General features: G+C 35.9%; 1 long non-coding RNA gene across 1 annotated transcript in view; it reads right to left on the bottom strand.

Moving 5' to 3' along the window:
* Positions 1 to 5,800: 5,800 nt before the first annotated feature.
* Positions 5,801 to 14,673, bottom strand: part of LOC135985820 (uncharacterized) — a 56,947-nt gene continuing 48,074 nt past the window's right edge. Inside the window, exon 3 of the long non-coding RNA XR_010605811.1 lies at positions 5,801 to 5,877. This is a non-coding gene — a long non-coding RNA (uncharacterized LOC135985820). The remainder of the gene's footprint in view (positions 5,878 to 14,673) is intronic.

Raw genomic sequence — 14,673 nt, 5'->3', positions numbered from 1 at the left:
CCCATGCGTACATGCTATATTTAATGGGCTTATAGCTCTTTAACAGTGTGTAGAACTAATGCTCATATTTTTTTCAATGAAAAAAAGTAGCAAATAAGCAAGATAAATTACAAAAGGAATATCAGTAAAGAAGAATGTAACAATAGTTTTCATTCCACACTATGAGGGCTTCATGCAATTCCAGTTCAAAGAATTTGTGGCCACTCATTTCTAACCCCAAGTTACATGCCTTAGTCATGTCTATGCCATTTGGGAGTTTGTGCCATGCACTAGATAAGTCTAATGAATCACATCTGTTACAAAGAGGCAGATTCAATGCTGTTGTGCTGGGCATATCTAAATATGTTACTGCCTCCGAATTTCTTCCAACCATAGAAATGCAAGTTCTATAATCCAAATAAGTAGAATTCATGCAGAATGTTAAAGAATCCACAAACAAAATAAACTTAATGTGTAAAAAATAAAATGCGGGACTGATGATTGCCACACAGTGATAAGAGTCCTTATGCTCCCTCTGTAGGTGAAGAATGACTCTATGAGAAAAGTTAAAGGATGTCTGGAAAAAATAATTAACCATATGTTCCCCCAGCCCTCCCCCATCACTTGTAATTTTTATAAAATATGAGCAGAGTCAGATGTAGCAAATGGATAATGTGACTTCAACATACTACTCCCACCTGTAAGTGGGCACCATTAATAAATTGAACTCTCAGAATCACAGGCGTGGCTTAACAAATGTGTAAAACAGATATCTGTGGCATAGTAATCTGTACAGGAAAACTGGCAAGAGAAAATGGTTACAAAGGAGTAAGATGGTGGACTCAGGACTGAAAACATTCCAGATTTGGTTCAGCTATGGTGTCCTATATTGCACAGTCATGTCATTGAAGGTACCTCTTCTTTACTGATTTCCCTATAAAATGGGATAGTATTTCGTAGCGTTATGGAAGTTGTGTTTAGAAAAAAAAATCAATTAAAGATTTTGATCTTGACAGTTTACAGACACAAGTCATAAAAGCAGACAAGAAGGGTCCCTCCAGATGGATGGATAAAATGCGTAGAGAATATAATTTCAAATTTCACAAATTGCTCTGCCTTCATTCACTTCCACTTACATTTTTTCTTTATTCAGAATCAGAACAATCAAGAAGGCCTTTTAGGTTCTAGAGATGTTTCTGCTATGTTGTTTTCCAATGCACACTGACTCTCAGAATGGGATTGCAATGGCCAAATATTCTGAAAATTACAGAGATTTCTAAAACAGGTATCTGTATGTGGGGATTTCCATGAACTTGGCAATCCAGAGATACTTTCTCCTCCTTAGAATCAGTGGGAAAAATCACATCATCTGGATCTTGCACAAGCAGCAGCATATAATCGACACTTTCTGTACAAATAGAAGCATTATAGTTTTGGAAGTTTCAAAAAATGTTTATGTATTGTAGCTTTTAAAATATTAGATTCTGTTATGCAAAACTATATTTGTTTTCAATATATTCAAATCACATTATTTCAGATGTTATGTTAAAGATAAATAGTTAAAAAAATAAAAAAGAAAAATATTACTAAGATAACAGTAAAGTAGCATGATTTATTCTGCAGCTGTACATTAAAATGGTTTTATCATCAGATATATTTTGGACTGATGTCTAATGAACAGTTCAAGAGAATTATGACAGCTAGAAGAATTAACTCCACTTGTAGAGAGTAAGATAAACAAAGATTCTCCTGATTGCAGCAGCTCATATGACAAAGAACTAAGACAAAGTTTTCCTCTTTATGTTAGAGAGTTGCTAAGAAAAAACACTTGTTAAATTAGTGGCAGCAACTGGTGGTTACTATCAAATTAAATATATCAAAATCTGATATTTCATTTTCCTCCACTGTCTTCTGTGATTTTGGCGTGTATCTATATCATCATCTGAATTTACATTTGTAGACAAGAAAAGCTGGATATACCCATAGAACTGATCTATGACTCCAATTTATTCATAAAGTGCCATTTGAACCATTTTCATGCACTCTTTTTGTAAGACCCTGTAAAGGCATGTGGAGTGCTCTTCTGCATGTTTACATTAATGCTATGTTTAAGTACATTATATTTGGGTTGGACTAGATGATCTTCAGAGATCCCTTCCAACCCTAACTATTCTGTGATTCTGTGATTTGGCTTCTTGACAGAAATCTCTTTTCTGGGACAAATATCTGCATTATTTTAAAAAAAAACGCAATAAGGAATTTCTGATACATGCTTATATTACAGAATTTAAAGTAACTCCAGTAATAAGATTTGAGCACTACGCCTGAGGCTGCTGCAAAGGAATCAGCTGGCGAAACTCATTTTAAGCAAGGAAAATGTGAGTATGGATACATTGTATGTATTATATTACAATTCAGTTACCTGTTTCTCACATTGCACAAGAAAAATTGCTAATGAATATGAGCATAAATAGTCAGTGCACTCATCAATCTAGAGTTTAGAAAAAAACAAGAATGAATGAATACAAATCTAAATCATTATTTTAGATTTAGTTGTTAACCCATGCAGATTAAGAGATTTATGGTTAGGGAGGTTATTGTCCAGAAGTGCACATTCCAAATATTAACAAAATTAACAAAATCAAAATTAACAAAAAATATTTTAAAAATTAACTTCACTAGTCTTGATAGGACTATTCAAGTGTTATTTAGATTTGAAATTTCACCTAGAGCACACTGGCAGTTACAAGAGACTGTATGACTTCTTAGTAGCAAGTAATTAAATCCCCACTAGAATGGAGACTGGAACCTGTGTCTCCTGCATCTCAGAGAAGACAAAGTGTGGTTTCTTTGTCTTATGGAAAGAGATACTTTCATTCTGTCCCTCAAGTATTGAAGAAAAAGATTCAGATGTTCCTTGGTTCTTCTTGATGAGCTATGTGAGTATCCTTTTTAGAAACTGTGAGAAATACTGCAGATGAGAATAAAGTTTTCTGTAAATTCCTGTACTTTCAGTTCCATCATAACTGAAATATTAATAACACTGTCATTTCTCATCACTCAGCTTTCTTGTTTCAATCCTTGATATGCTTCCAGGTCAGTAAATATACTCTGAAAAAGAATGAATTCCTGGAAAGCTGGGAACATAGAAGTGGGCAGGAAGGATATATGAATATGTTCAAAGAACTGCACTGAAGTTTCATTGACATTATTATTTTTATTACCTGATAATTCTGTGTTCTGCATTTGTAAGTAATGTTCTTTTAAAAAATGTTTTCTTAAATAGCACTTTTAAAACATCGTTCTCTGCAGAAGGAGAAGGTATAGCATATAATGTTGCTAGTTCTACACTGCACTGGTCGTTTACATCAAGGAAATATTCCTTCAGGTCTTCTCCATCTCATCTTCTTATGTTCCTTTAGGAGTGGAAACCATTTATGTTCATCTGTCATTCTGGCACACTGACAAAATCTGTCCAAATGACGGTTGGAAAAAGGATTATGGCAGTTCTTCTTTTACAAGGAACATAACGCAGCAAAATTTAAAACCAAGATTTTACAGGACTAGGCAAAAAATGTTTTCTGATTACTTTACCTTCCTTTTTTATTTTTTTCCATACATTTTTCAAAGGCCTGTTAAGCCCAACTGGAGGTTGAATAATTTTCTAAAGAAAAGCTACAAGATAACTGTAAAATGGTAGAACTTCCAAAGCAGCCTGAAAGGAGGGAGCCCTAACAGGTCTTCTGTCCTAAAATACTCATCTGACTCTATATGCAACCCCTACTCAGAAAAGTATGAACTTGATATAGCATAGGCCAAAACAAATGCCCAATGATATTGGCAGTCCTGGGTATTAGTATGTGAAGGATATATTAAGAAAGTTGAAGCAGCTGTGGAAAAGACCATGTATGTTGGTGAAAACACATATCAGCAGACTTTGTCACACCCAAAGAGTGCTGATCAATGGCACAATGTCTGGATGGACATAGGTGACAAGTGGTGTCCCTCAGGGGTCTGTACTGGGACCAGTACTGTTTAATATCTTCATCAACCACATAGACTGTGGGGTCAAGTGCACCCTCAGCAAGTCTGTGGATGACACCAAGACGAGTGGTGCAGTTGACACACCGGAGGGATGGGATGCCATTCACAGGGGCATGGACAAGCTTGAGAATTAGGCCCAGGCGAATCTCATGAGGTTCAACAATGCCAAGTGCAAGGTCCTGAACCTGGGTCAGGGCCACTCCCGGTATCTATACAGGCTCTAACACCTCTCCCATGAGCACAGGCTGAGAGAGTTGTGGTTGCTCAGCCTGGAGAAGAGAAGGCTCTGGGGAGACCTTATTGCGACCTTTCAGTACTTAAACAGGGCCAATAAGAAAGATGGGGACAGACATTTTAGCAGGGACTGTTGTGATAAGACAAGAAGTAATGTTTTTAAACTAAAAGAAGGGAGATTTAGACTAGATATAAGGAAGAAATGCTTTACACTGAGGGTGGTGAAACCCTGGCTCAGGTTGCCCAGAGAGGTGGTAGATGCCCCATCCCTGGAGACATTCAAGGCCAGGCTGGACGGGGCTCTGAGCAACCTGATCTAGTTGGAGATGTCCCTGCTCATTGCAGGGGGCTGGACTAGATGAGCTTTGAAGGTTCCTTCCAACCCAAACTGTTCTGTGATTCTATGATTTATTGAAATAAAACAAACAAAAAAGGAATTCCATTTTTATTGGTTCTACAAAATGATAGACACTTTGTTAGAGCTGTGTTACACTTGCTTTTGAATTTATTTGTTTCCTGGTTTGTTTTCCCGTTGTGCTTGTATGCACTTGAGATGATGAGTCTAAAAGATCTTCCGATTAACCTTTGTTACCATGGAGACAAACAGTTTAACCTGTTCAGTATACTCAGAAAAGTTTTTAATCATTCAGATTTATAAATAATCAGTCTGCTTCGGAAAAAAAAAAAAAAGAAAAGAAAAAACCCCACATTGATTGCTCTCTTCAACTACAAACTAGAAACACTCCTTTTCAGCTTAAGCACTGAAAAAGTAATTAACCTCGGAGTTAATATTTATTTTAGAACCATTCACTTAATACATGAGAAATAAGGAATGAATAGCTATTTCAATATCTCTATAATCTGTCAAAATATAAAATTTTCTTTAAAATAATAGAAAAGAAAAAGCCTACTAATTCATCATAAATTGTGTTCCAATGATTAAATCTGTTTATTACAGCTTTTAACTTTATTAATAAAAAGTGGCTGCCATTTACAATAATTATTTTGCATATTTAGAAGCAGACATACATATACATTTGTACATCTACACACGCAGGCATTACACTGTATCTGAAAACCATGTTTGAGATAGCTTAAAAGCCAAGAGACTGAGGAAACTTTCCTTTTGCTGGGTAAGTACAAGCAGATACACAAGCCCTGATCGATGTACGTTGATTCTTGTAAGGTGCATGCTGAAGCAGCATGCTATATATGTACAATGGAGTTTACACTGCAAAAGAGATCAGTTTCTGCTCTCATATTTTTAGGTTTATGTTTTCTGAAATAGATTTATTTATCTGATTACTGGGCAAGACAGAACAAGCTTTTCCTCTCGCTAGAAAATATTCTCGGTTATATGACCAGAAATAAATATCTGTCTTTTAAATAAAGTATAGTAAGTGCATGCCTAATTAATCAATAGTCCCCAATATTTTTTTGCAATGAGAAATTTTTTAGATTTGTGTGTCTTTAATTTGCACTGGTAAATGCTGAACCTAGCAGGCGATATGGAACCAGCAACCCTCATTCAACAACAATCAAATTCAGATCTGGCACATCTTGAGGTTCAGTTTTTCAAACACTTCCAGTTGTCAGCTGGACCCTGCTCTTTCTTTTCTTCTGAAAGATATGAAAACAAAGATAGAAGGATAAAATTAATTAAGGTTAAGTTCATTTAGCTTTACTCCTCCAAAAGTTTTGGGAACAGTAAGTATGGGAGTTTGCAGTTTTATGATTCTTCAAAAGTATTTAATGAATAATTCACACTTTCTATGTGCATTCATTAGTCGTGACTTCACACGTTGATATATAGCTTGAAGAGGAGGGCTGTATTGCCTTAACTGCATGTTTACGCTAAGTAATTCCATATAGTTTAAATTCAGCAGTGAGCTACAGCATCGTTCTTTTAATTTGAGATATCAGGAAACCCATACTGGATTGAGAGTGCAAATTAAATGGCACAAAGTCAGTGTAAGAGGAGCTTTATTAGAAGCCATGTCAGGCCTCTGAGCAGGTCTGCTGGGAAATCTATTTAAAAGTCACTTGAGAACCTGTATACTTAGGCAGCTAATAAAAGTATTTTGTCTTTCCTCATGGCAAACAGAGCTCCTGTGTGTGTGTGCCATATATCAGATGTTCAGTACGAGAGTTTGTACTTCTAAGACATCAGCAACATTTATTATAGAAAGTTAGAGAACCATAGAGCTTCCTTGACTCCTTAGCAGACCTGCTGGCTCAGCTTTCCCTGAAACCTGATTAACTGAATTGCCATGTGAAATTATCTGCTTGGCAGTGATTGGGGCCTTAATGAAGAAGGTGTGATTACTGCCTGCAGTGCATTTTCATGTAATCAGAAGTGGGAGGGTGGGAGAGAGCGCTATTTGTGGTATTATTATCACAACATGGTGGTCAAAACTAAGAAAAACACTATGCATCTCAATAAGTTTATGAGAACTAGATGCTACTTGAAGTGAGTCATATCACTAAGTCCCATTCTTAAGGAGTCACCCACAGAAAATGTGCACTGACTGACATGTTTTGCAGAACATTTTCTTTCACTAGAAGACATCCTGGATGTGTGTGGATTGTGCAGGAGGTCTGGGGTCTGGTGACCATAGCAATGCCATAGGGTCTTGAAATAAATACATTGACAAAAAATAGGAGAGATGAAAGTCCTCAGATTTAAGCTGTTAATATTTATATACTGTCTGGTCATTTTCATCATCTCCAATTGCTTTAAATTCAATTTCTGTGTTCAGCATTGCCAAGTCTGAACAGATAAAACCTAGAAAATAGAAGTAAAAAGAAAATAGAAAGATGTTTTTCCATAGTTCTTGGATACTGCTATAGAACCAAATTGCAGTTAAATTTATAGAATAAAATAAAACCTTTATAGCAAGGAAACAGTGTCCTCTACCTTCTAGAAGATGAAATCCTGGCTCCATTATGCCACAGAGAAACTATTCTAATAGCTTCAGTTAGATCAAGATTTCCCCACAGCTTTTCAAAGGAGTTTTAATATTCAGTATGTCAATCTTAGCCAGTTCTGTTCCATCTCCATGCACTTCTGTGAAGACACTCAGCAGAAAAGAATGTTCATTCATCTTTTGCTAGCCATAGTTACCATGGAGCCGTCAATCACAAGAGCAGAGTCATCACAGTTCAGGACCTTAAAACATTTATCCTTTGCCAGTTCTGATTCATTGAGTTTACTGCTCCAGCTCTCACTCATGGAAAAACTTACATGTCTATATGGAGGCAAGAAATAGTAAATAACCTTCCCGTTTCTGAAAACAAGAAAGGTTTTATGCCAAGTCCCTTAGGAAGTACATCCCTTACTAAAGGATTTTAAAACTTCACTATTTCTATTATGCTATTTTTGCTTCATCTGCCTAATGGATGGGTTCATTAGAAAAGAAAATAAAAGATGCAGGAGGATGCAGAAAAAAATTTACATGCAAAAGCAAACACTGTGTATAATGCTCTTGGAAGGTCCCAGGCTCTAAATCCTGGCTCCCATCTCCCTCCAAGAAATGACTGCAGAATAAGCACTTTCAATGAAGCTTTTCCACAACACTTCGGTTTTCATTCAGTGATGGAAAGAATAATTCAGGATTGCATTCCCTTTCACTGAGGCTGTTAATGATGGTTCCTGTGAAGTGTAAGGGCTCAGATCTGGACTGTTGTGACTTAGGTATATCTTAGCTTTGACTGTGTGTTTTAATTACTAATTTCCTACCAGTTGGTGATTCATGTTCCCTTGGCTATTTAACATAGTAATATTTCACTGAAAAATAGGAAACCTCTCAAGGTTACAGTTCTGGAAAGAAAAATGCATTATGTTCAGTGGATAATCAGGGACGGTGAGAAATTTCCAGTATTAATCCTGCTATCTTTTGGAGGGAAACTTTTCCACTTTTTTGCTTCAAAAGAGTAGTTTTCTTTTATAAACTGTTCTATCATTTAAGAGTTCAGTTAAAATAGTTATATAACTTCAAAAGTAAATCAAACACACCATTTTGATCACATTGAGAAATCAAGGGGTTTTTCTTCTGAAAGCCAAGGAAAAAGTCAACTTTGGCTCAAACTAAAATGCTACCCTCTGCAAACTTTTTCTGTCTACCCATCAAGTCCTGTCCCAAAGTCATAGGACAGTGAGCTGCAGCACGTTTTCACTGTTTCCTACTACCCCCAAAATATTCTTTGGTAACAGAGAAATCGTATTCCAGATCCTTATGCCTGCTTTGATAGACTTGTTTTGCTTGTTTAAGGCTATGAATAAAAAGAATAAAATTATTAGAGAAGGCCATCAACAAAAATTTTCAGAGTAAATAAACAACTTTTAATAGCCAAGACTTTCCTAGGGCAGCTGTGAAGCTTTCCATTTCAGTAAGCAACAGAGAGAACTGTAAAATGGGATGATTTGGATAGAAGAGAAATAGTGAGATCTAAGCCCTTAAGCTGTTTTTGTCTTTTGTATTCTGCGGTGTACATATTAATATTATGCTTTAAATGTAGCTAATTTGACTGAAGATTGTTTTATCTCCTTTAGTTACCATTGTATGATACATTTTTGCTATTATTTCTTCCCCAAATTCTAATCCGACATGCTTTTGCAAGTACAGAATATTATGGTGGAATTCTGGTCACATTAGCCAAGTGATTGGAAAACACTTGGACAGACACCATTTTTAAAAAGAAGTTGTTGAATAGGAAGCAGCAAAGGTAGACAAATCCCTCTCACTCAGTGTGATGGCTGAAAGGCATGATGAAAGCTGTAATTTCGCTATGAGAATGTTTCTGGTAAGTTCAACTACCTATCAAAAAAATATTCCCCAGGTTACGACTCATATTCACTTTATGCTTATTTGTGGATACAGGTGCAGAATGTGACAGACAGCAAAAAGGAAGGTTGGGGGTGTGAAGTGAGTGTAATCAGTCAAGGGTGTGGAATGATGTTGTATTGAAAATGTAGAACAGAAGGCATGTGTGGAGGAGTGGGGAGACAGCTAATATACTGTGTTACACAAGGAAACTTAGAAACAAATTAAAGTGACATTCCAGCTGCATGCTTCACAGCTCACATTTGCTCATTACCGTTTAAATATCAAACACTGAAACAGAACTGGTGAAACTTACATTCTGATGCTTTTAGAAAACATACAAAACCTCATGAAACAATGAAAACCCAATATGAAAACAGGTGAGAGACTCTCCATGGTTAATTTAATTTTCAGGAAATAATAATGACTTGATTGAGCCTGTTACTGAATTTCATATATACCCACCAATAGCCAAGACTTGACTAATGAAGGATCAGGATCACAATATTATGCTTTCAGAAGCACAATGAAGCTCAGAAATTAGGTATGGTTAAAGGGGAGTATTTTTGCAAAATACTCATACTTTTACAAAACATCACTATGTGTGAAGCAGTATGTCTTTTACTCTGGTATCATAATTCAAGTAATCAGAAATTATATCTCCTAAGAGAGGGGAGGGATGGATTACAGTTTTGTATCATCTCTCCATTATAAGCATATTGAGCAGCACTTGCCAATGTGGGATCTCACTTTGCCAAGCTAGAAGAAAAGACCTCCTTCCTCCGTGACTTTAGCAGCACTTTCAGGCTCAGTGAACACACCTCTGCAGGGGTATCTGCACAAGTAGGAAGCTCCACAGCAAGATTTTCAGCTCATGTTAGTTCCATGCCTTCTAGATCCAGGCAACCAGGCAGTATGAGAATGAGAAGATTAACAGTAATGCTGATAATACAGCTGATCGTATTTTTCCAAAAGAAATACTAGTTGGAGCGTATGCTTTGTCAAAATCTCTGACAAAATATCTATTAAATGTTTTCACTTTTGAAGGACAAATAATTTAATTTTCACTTAGACATTTGTGGAGGGTTCGTCTGCCTTAATTTAGGCATTTAAAAGTTAGGGGTTCAAATCTCACCTAATCAGCCTGGATTCCCTTCATAACCAGGCAGAAAAAAATGATACCTCAATTGCAATTCAGATCATCATGAGAGAAGCATCTAAGATAGTTTAAACAACTCAAAGTGCATGTTTCTCTCGATGACCTGTAAGTGTAATTAAAGATAGATAGTTCAGACCACATGTCTAAAGCTTAAGTTGAGTCTTGCCCTTTCTCATTAGTAATAGGCCACATAAGATAATTAAGGTACACTGGAGGCCATTTTGCATACTTAACTCTATTTCGATCGATAATACCAAAGGAATAGTGTTGTCGTAACAATGGTGATCTTTGATAAGAATCTTTCATATGATGCTTCACCGAATTGCAACTTCAGATAAAAGACTGACACTTCTGTTTTTCTATAGGAGTTGTCTCGATGCTGGAACATCCCAGAGTGCAGAATTTTCCAGATTTCAACATTATAAGTGCAGGTCTAACCACTGTCTTTTAAGCAGGCAAGTCTGTAGCAGAATATCGAGATACTCACTTTTTTTCCAACTTTGTATTAATCTATGGTCCTTCTGAATTCCTTACTGTTACAAATTTAAAAAAAGAATAATTTCATTTAATTTTCTTGAATTTTCTGCCCCTTTACTTAATAAGGAATAGGGTGATGCAATCAAGATCTTAATTTACTCTGAGCAAGAAGAAAAGTTAACCAACCTAAGCTGAGTACTAAATTAGTAGTAAAAGAAAAAAAAAAACAAACCTCACCACATTGAAGAAATCCATTCCCCTATTGGATGTTTGCTGGCATGGTATTAACCTTTGGTAATTTCCTAACTAGTTGATTTATTTAATAGGAAGGTGGAAAAAATAATCTTGTTTATGAGTACAGATTACAGAAGAGGCTGTATTAACATTAACCAGAAAATACTAGATTTGGGGTTTTATTATAGAAAGCATGGGTTTGATCATTATTAAGAACTAACTTTTCTATGTTCCAGGCTGTTGAATCCTGATTGACTGCTACATAGCCAAAAGTGATTGGAAATGAACCATACAGGTGATATTCATGTGGTGAGGGATGGCCCAAAATGAATCTTAGCTACTATTTCACTTCTTGTACTTCAGCTAACCTGAGGGCCCTTCTTATATCAACTCTAAGGCTGATAGAGATACTCTGTGCCTGGAGTAATAAAGAAAAGAGGCGAGGGAGCTACTTTTTCATTCTTTTCAGTCTCCAGGGTAATCACCAGATGCAGTACAACAAAGGAGAGTGGACTGGAAAGCCATCCATCTCTGGGACTCAAATTAATGGCCTTACACATATAACACAAAGGCTATGTTCTTCTATTAGTCACCTACCTGTTACACTTTGAGGGGGAAAAGGAAGCTGAAAAAAGGCAAGAGAAACACCAGGGCTACTTCTGAGCTGACTCTCTCTGAGAAATTTATTTTGAATACTAATTATTAAAGAGAGAAGCAATAACAGAGGTGCACAGAGCTGCTCCAATGAGAGGCCGTTCATGAGCTTTAAAAGGGGAGTTACTGTTTTTCCAGGAGAAAAAAAGTTCCAGCTTTCACAGCGCACAAGAAACTCACACAATACCGGATAACAAATAGCAGAAAAAATAAGTGATATACAGGTTTGCTGGTGTTATAGCTGATTTATTACAGCGGTTTTTACTTCTGCTTTAAAAGTTTCATATTATAGTTATAGGGTAGTTAATTATTGGATTCATTTGTATTGTTTCAAATGTTTAATACTTAGAAGGAAACTAAATCTATAGACATGAAGGGTATTCATGGTGCCAACAAGTCTGTAAGGACCTGCTGCTCAGCCCAGAACTCCTCATTCTTTTCCTAAGTGACTCCAAGAAAAAATTACAGAGTGAAACTACTCAGCAATGCCTTACTTATAAAATCCCCCAATACAATAAGAAAATGTGAAGAATAGCCTGATGTCATCAAGCAGAGCTGCAAAGTAAGACAAGACCTGATAATTTCATAAATTTTCTCTATAATATGAACTGAAGAAACAGATTATTACACTGGAAATCAAAGTTTTGCCTTCCCATCAATAAAATTGACACTTTCTTTGCAGAAACACATCATTACTACTGTCTGGGGAAGCCACCATGGTTGAAGTAGAAAACTGAAGGTGTCTGTGGTTTGTCAAGAAATGCATAGAAAAAAAAATTCAGATTGGCTCAGAACTTATAAGATTTTTTAATAAAAAAAGAAGTATAAAGTTATCTTCATTTTCCATTCAGCTTTCTTAAGCTTCGTTCTAGTTTTATGCAATTTATTATTTTTTAAAGGGAAGCTGAAAAACCCATATAATCACGTTTCCAAGTTATTGGGTTATAAGAAACACATAGAGGGCATTATCATTCACATTTATAAGCTGAGGAAGTACCACTGTGACAAGGTAGTCTCACCTCTATACAGCATAGACTCCTAGGAATTCTTGGTCTGAATTTAGTGTTTAAATTATGAGCAGTCTTAATTCAAATTTGTCAGAGAACCCATCACAAGCACTGAAGTCCTGTTGGAAAGCTTAGTTACTCTTTGGTTTAAAAATGAGAGTATAATTCCTGTTTTCTATGGCTTAGTTCCCATTTTCAGCCACTGGATCATGTTATAGCCATGCCTGCTGCAGTAAGACCGCCACGGCCACCACTTATCTCTGCAGTAAAGGTTGGTTGTGTGCAGCCTCTGGGTAGGGGAAACTATCAGGAATCCTCTACGAGAGGGGCTGGAGGGGATGCCTGGACATGGAGAGGGGGAAAATATGCATTTGTGGGTCTCTCACAGTCAATTCAGAGATGTCTCCCTCAGAGAAGTGCAGTTTTCACTCTTTGTTCCTGCATTCAGAATTTTCCATCCCTGTGTAAAAAGAATTTATTTATGCCCTACTTACTGGAAGAACCACATAGATCTCCATCTCATTCATTATTTATGATTTCTTCTGTCTTTCTGTTTCCTCCATATGGATTGGTAATGTCTCATGTATTTATTTCTGCATTTATCTATTTGTTTGTTTATAAATATATAAATATATAAATATATAAATATATAAATATATAGGGCATGGCTCAAAACTTTGGGCAGTGAAAGGGACAAGAACCAATCCCTTCATAACCCCTCTGGATGACTGTGTGACACCTATAGCTAGAACATATCCCATCCATTTACTGTGGTCTATTTAATGCACTTAAATAAGTGGTTCTGTAATATGAAGTAAAATCCAAAGGGAATTTTTTTTAGTTTGTTGCATGAAGACTATTATTTGTATCAGCCCGAATAGCATTTTAATCTAAACAGTTATCAAGTTAACTAGAGGAAATCTATTGTCCATAATTCCATAATGCTTCTCATTAGTTATAATGTCTGTCTTTATTTCCTTATTAGTCAAGCCTCACACCAGCTGTTTCATTGTTTGGCCTAGGCTAAATTTCAGACTGAGGAGTCTGTAATTCCCTGTGTCTTCCCCCTTCCCCTTTTTTTAGAATTGGCACCATTTTAGCTTTCTAACACTTGGCTTCCCTGCAGCTGCAAGATTTATTGAAAAATAATTTTAAAAGAAAGGCTGTTAGGAGCAGAATTAGAGTATATGCAATTATTACTTAATTCTTGAAGCTGTATTTAGTTCTTTCAGATTGAGAACTGAGTTATATATAAATCACTCTGCATATAGAAATTGTCTTTATACATTCCTATAAAACCAATAAATATACTTTTAAAAATCTATTAATAAGAACACATATACATGCATAAATATACCTACAAATAATCTATTAATAAAAACACATATACATGCATAAATATACCTACAAATAACTTGATTCTGCACATTATGACACTTACATGTATTTTGTCTGCTGAGGTATTTCTGAAACAGGCAAACTGATGAAAAACCAGAAAGTATCAGCAATGTTGCTTTATAAAGCAAAAAGAAAGCTGGTTTTGGAAGAGTTAGATATGTTTTGTGAGGCTCAGAAATGTGAAATTTGGGTATGTAAATACAGGTTCATCTGACCAAGTGCAGCAGAGTGAGAGTTTTTACAGTATTTCTCGAAGTTTTAGTTTTTTCATACCAGGCTCTGGAATGATGAAAAAAGAGTGAACTGAGGAAGACTAATATTTTCTTCCACTCTCCTAAGTTTTTATTATTTTTTATTTTCCCACTTCCAAGAAGCATGAGAACAAAGCCACCTTCAAAAGTATTGCTACTTGTATACATTATCACACTTAACTGTTGGACCTGTTTCCTCATGTACTGTAGTTTCCATTAAAGACATTAGGACCCTAGGTCTGAATGTATATTTGTTGCTATATACTAGCTACATGGGTACTTTTTTTTTAATTTCCTTATTTTGACCCTTCAACCGTCACAATAGGTAAAGATAACTAGAGATAGATTACTAGATGCATTTATATATATATGTATGAAAATATATATGCATTCAAATATAGGGAGACCAAGGG

The sequence above is a fragment of the Caloenas nicobarica genome, chromosome 1, assembly GCF_036013445.1.
Source record: "Caloenas nicobarica isolate bCalNic1 chromosome 1, bCalNic1.hap1, whole genome shotgun sequence".
In the NCBI taxonomy this organism is placed as follows: Eukaryota; Metazoa; Chordata; class Aves; order Columbiformes; family Columbidae; genus Caloenas; species Caloenas nicobarica.
This window is presented reverse-complemented; position numbering and strand designations above follow the sequence as displayed.